This window comes from Tasmannia lanceolata, unplaced genomic scaffold (assembly GCF_043159265.1).
Source record: "Tasmannia lanceolata isolate RefF3 unplaced genomic scaffold, GAP_Taslan_0.1 ptg000054l, whole genome shotgun sequence".
In the NCBI taxonomy this organism is placed as follows: Eukaryota; Viridiplantae; Streptophyta; class Magnoliopsida; order Canellales; family Winteraceae; genus Tasmannia; species Tasmannia lanceolata.
Genome location: NW_027518731.1, coordinates 306,710 through 313,475, shown reverse-complemented (window position 1 = coordinate 313,475; position 6,766 = coordinate 306,710).

The window sequence follows — 6,766 nt, the reverse complement described above, 5'->3', positions numbered from 1 at the left end:
GGTTTTACTTTTATTTGATTTTTATCTAATCTATTTCATATTCCCGATGTTTATTTAATCCCTAGCTTTCGAAAAAAATTAATGTTTCACAATTTTACTTTTTAATTTTGTTATCGGTTTATGTTTTACACCCGGCAGTGTTCATTGATGGAACCTTTATCTCTTATCTGTGTCATCAAACTGTAGGGGTGTGACTTTGGGACTGGTCGGGTTGACTCGAACCCTACCTGAGGAACCATTTACTCAATCTGAACCCGACCCAACCTGAGATTTTAAGCTTACAAATATATATATATTGATAACAAATGTTGGGTTTCACTCCGATGGGGTTGTCCAAGCCCTCAACCCGAACCCGACCAAAACTCAACCTAGGTTGGGAAAACTCAACTCAACTCAACCCGACCCAACCCTACTTTTTTCGGGTTGAACCCGATCTGAGTAGCACTCCTAATCAACTGTTCCACCTTCAGTACAACTTCACGAGTCCAAGTTCACCATATTAATGAAATCAACTCAGATTTAATTAGCATATATAAAGAGATTGACTAGAAAAAAAATGACACAATTAAGGATCACCATGCCCTATGATTGCCCTGATCCATTTAGGCTCTGTTTGAATTGTCGGAATTAGAAATGGAAATCGCCATCATTTTCCGGTTATTATTCCAATTCCCCCTTAAACGGAATGAGAAAAAAAAAAAAAAAAACTTTAATTAAAAAAAATCTAATAAAACTAATATTCCTACCGAGGCAGAAACAAAATACCACCTCTTAGGACAGGAAACTGATTCCAGCATTTTTCCATCTAATTCTGCCCCTATGTAATTCCACTGCCTTGATTTTGCTATTTTTATGAACCAAGTGTCTGAATTGGGCAGAATAGGAATTAGATCCCAATTCCAGCACCTGATTCCAGCAATGCAAATGCATCCTTAGAAATAGATTTCTGATAGCTCATTTTTTTCTCTTAATTATCCATCAGTAAGTTGTTTATGGGCGCAATTCGGATCACAAACTATTAATCTGATTTTGTGGCCAATTCATCTATATAGTATATATAGGGCCTACTTAATTAACGGTGGAGATGATTCAAGAAAGAGGTAGATCACCGAACACATAAAATATCGATGCGAATCAATTAAAGGGAAGTGATATATTTGCCCCCTTTCTTGCCCAGGCCACCACATTGTAATGTAAAACGAGTAGTCATACATACACTGCATGGGGGGGGGGGGGGAGTGCAGGGGGGGACTGAATTAGAAACACATGTAAACTAGGAAACGAGGCAACGGTCGTAACTGATATCGACAAGGAAAGCAATTTGAAAAGAAAAAAAAGGAAAATTAGGCAACGTTCTAATTTGAAGAACCCTTGGCTGCACTCTAAAAAAGGAAAGAAAGGGGCTTAAACAAGAAACACATCTCTTGAATTCTTCCCTAAGGTTCCTCTAAACTCCAAAGAAGGCAAGCGTTAGCAGAATCACATATCTGTTAAACCCATTTGGGTTGAATTCTGTTCTGTTTGATTTCCTTCATCTCCTTCAACTCAATCTAGTTCAATTTCTATTAAGAATTCCACGGTTCCTGTGAATCGAAAGAAATTCTCCCTTCTGGGTTATTTCCATTTTCAGGTTAGTCTGGTTTTAAAATGCATTTTCTTCTTGGGTTTTGTTCTTTTTCTTCATCCCTTTTTTTCCTCTTTCTAAGTAGCTGCATTTCTTGTTGAATTTTGTCTCCTCCTCTCTAACAAACATATGCATTACCCAGGAGAGAAAAAGATACCCAGTTAATTGAATTTCTGCAAAGAATTCCAAGATTCTTGTGATAGAAAGCAATTATCTGAATCTGGAATTTATCTCTTTCCTCTCCACAAATCAGAAACTTCATTTAGGGTTATTGCCATCAGGATAGTCTGGTTCTTAAGAGTTTTTTTTTTCATGTTTTTTTTTTTTTTTTTGAAATTTATTATTCCCTTCTTGTCTCTGACAAACATTTGGATTACCCAGGACAAAACACATATCCAATTGAATTTGGCTGTAGAGAAGAAGGAAAGACCATGGATTCCAAGTCCATGGAAGAACAACCCGATTTCAGTAATTTATTAATGTTGGTAAATGCAGCTGAAACTGAGTTATCCTCCATCTCTCCTTCTCACTTTCCTCCCCCTATTTCTTCTTTTGCATCATCATCTTCTTCCAAGTTTTACCGTCGCCCATACAAGAAGCTTCGCTCATCTAATTCACCACCCCACGGATGGCTCGTGTCACACCTACGGATGAGAGGAACTCCTCCCCTTTATTTTGGACATAAGGTCCTCACTCTGACAGATACAGGGGATCACCATTATCGGTTCTCTCTATTCAAGGAAATGGCGGGAAGAATCTTGTCAGAGAGCAACACTGCGATGACTGAAGCAGAGAAGGAACGGGCAAGATCATCCGACAACGGGTTGAATGTGGTGGTGTTGGACCAAGCGGGTCGTGAATGGGAACTCGAGTTCAAGTATTGGGGAAGTAACAAAGCCCAAGTCTTCACTGGAAGAAAATGGAGGGAATTTGTTGAGGAAAATGGCTTGGTAGCAGAAGTCGATATGATGCACGTCTTTGTCTTTCGTGCAGCTGGCATTGGTACTGGAAATTCTTTGTTGCGGTTCGCCTTGATACACGAAACAAAAGAGTGATACAGTCATCGGAACTCAATTGTAGATGCCTATCAGTTCAATCCCTGTTTTGGGTTTTACCTTTTCTTTTCAATTTTCTGTTTCTCCAATTGTTTTTTTTTTCAACATTGGTTGTACAGAAATTCTTTGCTGCGGTTAGCCTTGATACGGAAAAAAAGAGTGATACAGTCATCGGAACCCAATTGTAGATGGCTAGAACATCAATCCCTATTATGAGTTTTACATTTTCTTTTTTATTCTCTGTTTCTCCAATTGTTAATATTCTGTCAACATTGTTTGTACATAAATTGAAAAGAATTATTTCCCACTATTATAGGATGAGTGTAATTGAAAATAACCTCTCATAAATCTGTTTTAAGCAGCATTCATTACATGTTATTTTAAAAACTGAAAGCACAATTCAGAATTTTGAACATGATGCAATTTCTGTTACGTTGGCATAAAATGTAATCCTAGATTAATTATATCTTGAATTGGACTAATCCATGTTTCACTACTGGTTTTATATGATGCTCAAAATTTGTATCAAACAGTGGTTACTCACGGGGCTTGTTGAAAAATCTCCACAATATAGACTTGATTATAGTTAGTGACCGACTTTGCGATTCCATATATTTTAAGCAATCCATATAAAACGATCAGTTTTGTTTTGTACTCACTGTATAAGTTAATGATTTATATTTAGAGCTTACTCTTAAAAATTTCAGCATGGCTATTTAGTGTCTTTATTGAAATAGTAAACTAGCAATGGAGCAGTTACAGAGGGCTGTAATTCAGGTAAAAAGACCCCTAACATGGGGAAATTAGGCACTCCAGAAAGGGGTATTTTTCGAGTCATCTTTCTGTTGTATTAGGTGCCTGGGTATAAAGAGTTTTGTATTTGAAATGCCATAAAGTCGCATTGTCTATCTTGTAAAAGAGAAGGTCGTCTTAAATGGTTTGTACTTCTTGGGGTCGTGTAACCTTCGTAACCATTACAACACAGATTTGGAAGAACATCCTTGGTTGCTTTAGCAAATTTCAATTGAAGATAAGTTTTCAAAAAATTATATTTGTCGACATTTTATAGATAATGATACATAGGTGCTCTGTTTGAAATTCTAAATATTGAATTACAAATATCAATTCTAAATATTGAATTTTGCGATTGACCATTAGCCCTTTTGGATTCCTCCAACATATGCATATGAACTTTTTTGCTTTAAATCCCCGCTGAAGTGTAGGAGAAAACATACCTTAACTTCTCCCATTCTCAGAAGACACACCAATGGATCTATTTTTTAGGACGTTGATATTTATGCACTTTTGTTTTTGCAGATACACAGGCTTCACACTTTTCCACCAGGTTATAAAAGTAAAAACTTCAGATATTTCTAACTCTTTGCAGTAGAAACATTAAGAAGGAATTAAATTTTGAATTTAAACCTATCTAATGGGAGGAAATAATCATCCAAAACTGAGATTTATATTGTAATATGTAATCCATGAACAACTTCTTTCCAAATAGGAAAATGATATGGAGAACTAGAGTACCACCGAAAACGGGACCTGCAATGAGAATATGCCACGTGTTAAAGAAAAAATTACTTTTTAGTGATTTCCCTAAACTTAAGGGATTGCTCACGTCATTAATGATGTTGTGGCATGAAACAATTTGTTCGGTCCTGTTTTAGGTCCTACTCTCGGTTTCCCTAGCATTACTCTTCCAAATAATAGGGATTAAAACTCCTTAAACATCGTTTATCACATGTTATTTTAACAAAGGAAAACATACTTCAGAATTTATGAACTTGGTGAAAATTCTCCAAAGTTGGAATGACAAGTAAGCCAAATTTATTCATATCTTGAATAGGTCTAATCCATGTTTTAGCGCTGGCTTTTTATGAATGGTAAAGCTACAGATTATTGGAAATACTATTAATTACTAAGGCTATTTTAGATAACTAACTTCCAGAGCATTTCTAATTGTTTCCTGGTATTGTTAAAACTATAGATTGGAATCCATGGTTACTCTTCTTTAGTTAGTTATCCCATTTTTGTTTGACAGTAAGGTGGGCAATTGGAGAAAGCCTATTTTGTTTGACAGTATCCTTAGTGCAAAGAAGGAATACAATCCACATAATGAGAACTAGATAGGAAAAGGTCCGTGAAGGAGAACACACCGGTAACTCAGGGTGGATTGTATTTGCACTCATACATTTGCAATGGCAAGAAGCCACATTGTCTATCTTCTAAGAGAGAGGCTCACCTGAACTGGTTTGTGCTTCATGAAGGTGGTGTGAACTTTGCAACCCTAGTTAAATGCTAAATCTTTAAGTGCAAATACTTTTTTTCATCATGATACACAGTCTCAGTAGAAATGAACTGCTTAGGACCTGTTTGTCTTGGAATTTTAGAACCGATTGTGAGTCCAAAACTGATTATTGATCTCAAAATTAGACGAAAATTTGAATCCAAGAACTCACAATCTATTTTCAAAATCCAAGACAAATAGGGCCTTTGGCATTCAGCAAAACATATGCTGGAGTTTTATGATCCGTTTGGAAAATTAACCATTAAGTCCTTGCTAAGTTTGAAAGCTTTGAACACTATAAAAGTTGTCCACTCTGTCTATGTCATGTTTTATTGTCAGAACAGAAAATGGTTACTTCATCACATTTATAGATGCTTTACTCAAGGTACATTTATTTGTAGTTTTGTACTCAGTTTCAAAACTCCCACTTCATCGTTGACTTGCCCCAGTCGACTCCTTTTTGCGTTGGCCATGTTCTTGTTCGAATCCGCACGTGTTATGCCCTGCAAAATCAATCAAAACTCCATTGAGTGTCGCCAGTTATGACCACGTCAACCGAGTTCTTGGTTTCACCGTGCTAATTGAGACACTGATTTTGTAAGTAGAAAATCTGAAGTTCTTAACAACCTCAAGGAGATTAAAAAAAATTAACAAAAAAGACGGTATGTCCATGTACGTGAGAGAGGAGGGCATTGGAAATGAATCTTGAGAATAAGTTTAGTACAAAAATAGGCGTAATGGACACGGACAAGACACACACACACACACACGGAGATGTACCGGATAGGACAAGACACACACACACACACACACGGAGATGTACCGGATATGACATGCGATACCTTCCTTTATGAAACAGGCAAGCAACACAACTTAAAATTTTGGAGATCCTAGAGTGCATGTTCCAGCCTTAATATGATTGATGTTATGTCTTATAAGTTGACAACATGAGGAAGCTAATATTTTTATCCCACTAATTTGATATTTACACCCCTTAGTTTAAAGTTCTCTCATTGGTTGTTATGATTTCCAAGAGGATGTCTACCGATCAGAGAAGTTTAATCTAAAAAGTGGTGTCAAAATCAGCTCTTAGTAGGATATGTGTATAATGATGGTATTATACTGAGGTTATAACATTCTATCTGTCAAGACGTCTACTGCTCAGTTTGTGTGTGAGAACCAATTGCATTTTGGGCACCGTTTGTACATAAACTGAAATTTAATTCCTTATTGCAGTTTACGCACACTGTTTAGATGCAGTTGACACAATTTGCACCCATAATGCAAGTAGGTTCACTTACAAACAAATCCTAAATTAAGTCCCAAAATCTATGAAAAATAGTCTGAAGAGAAGAAGAGAGAACCCACTATATCTGTATGAAAGCAAATAACATTGAAGTGACTTCATCATGTATTGTTATCTTTCGGAGAATTCATTGATCTAGTTTGTATCAACTGATGTGTTTCATTAAAAAAAATTGAAGTAAAGAAAAACATTGGATTGGAGTAAAGAAATTATCTTGTCTGGTGGAGCTTGAAGTAAAGAAAAACATGGGCTTTAAATGAAATTCTTAGTTCAATTGCTAATAGACCAAGAAGATCTGAAAACTGAGAAAAGTGAATACAGTCTTCACTCCCAGATAAACCATTCCTTGACACTTTACTGATTATGGATCATGATATTGAATTTGTGCAAATTAAGAAATTAGGAAATACCAATTAGAACTGATTCTTCTTTATTCATGATATTGAAACACTGTTCATCAAATTCTGCAGGTTTCGAATTAAAATGAC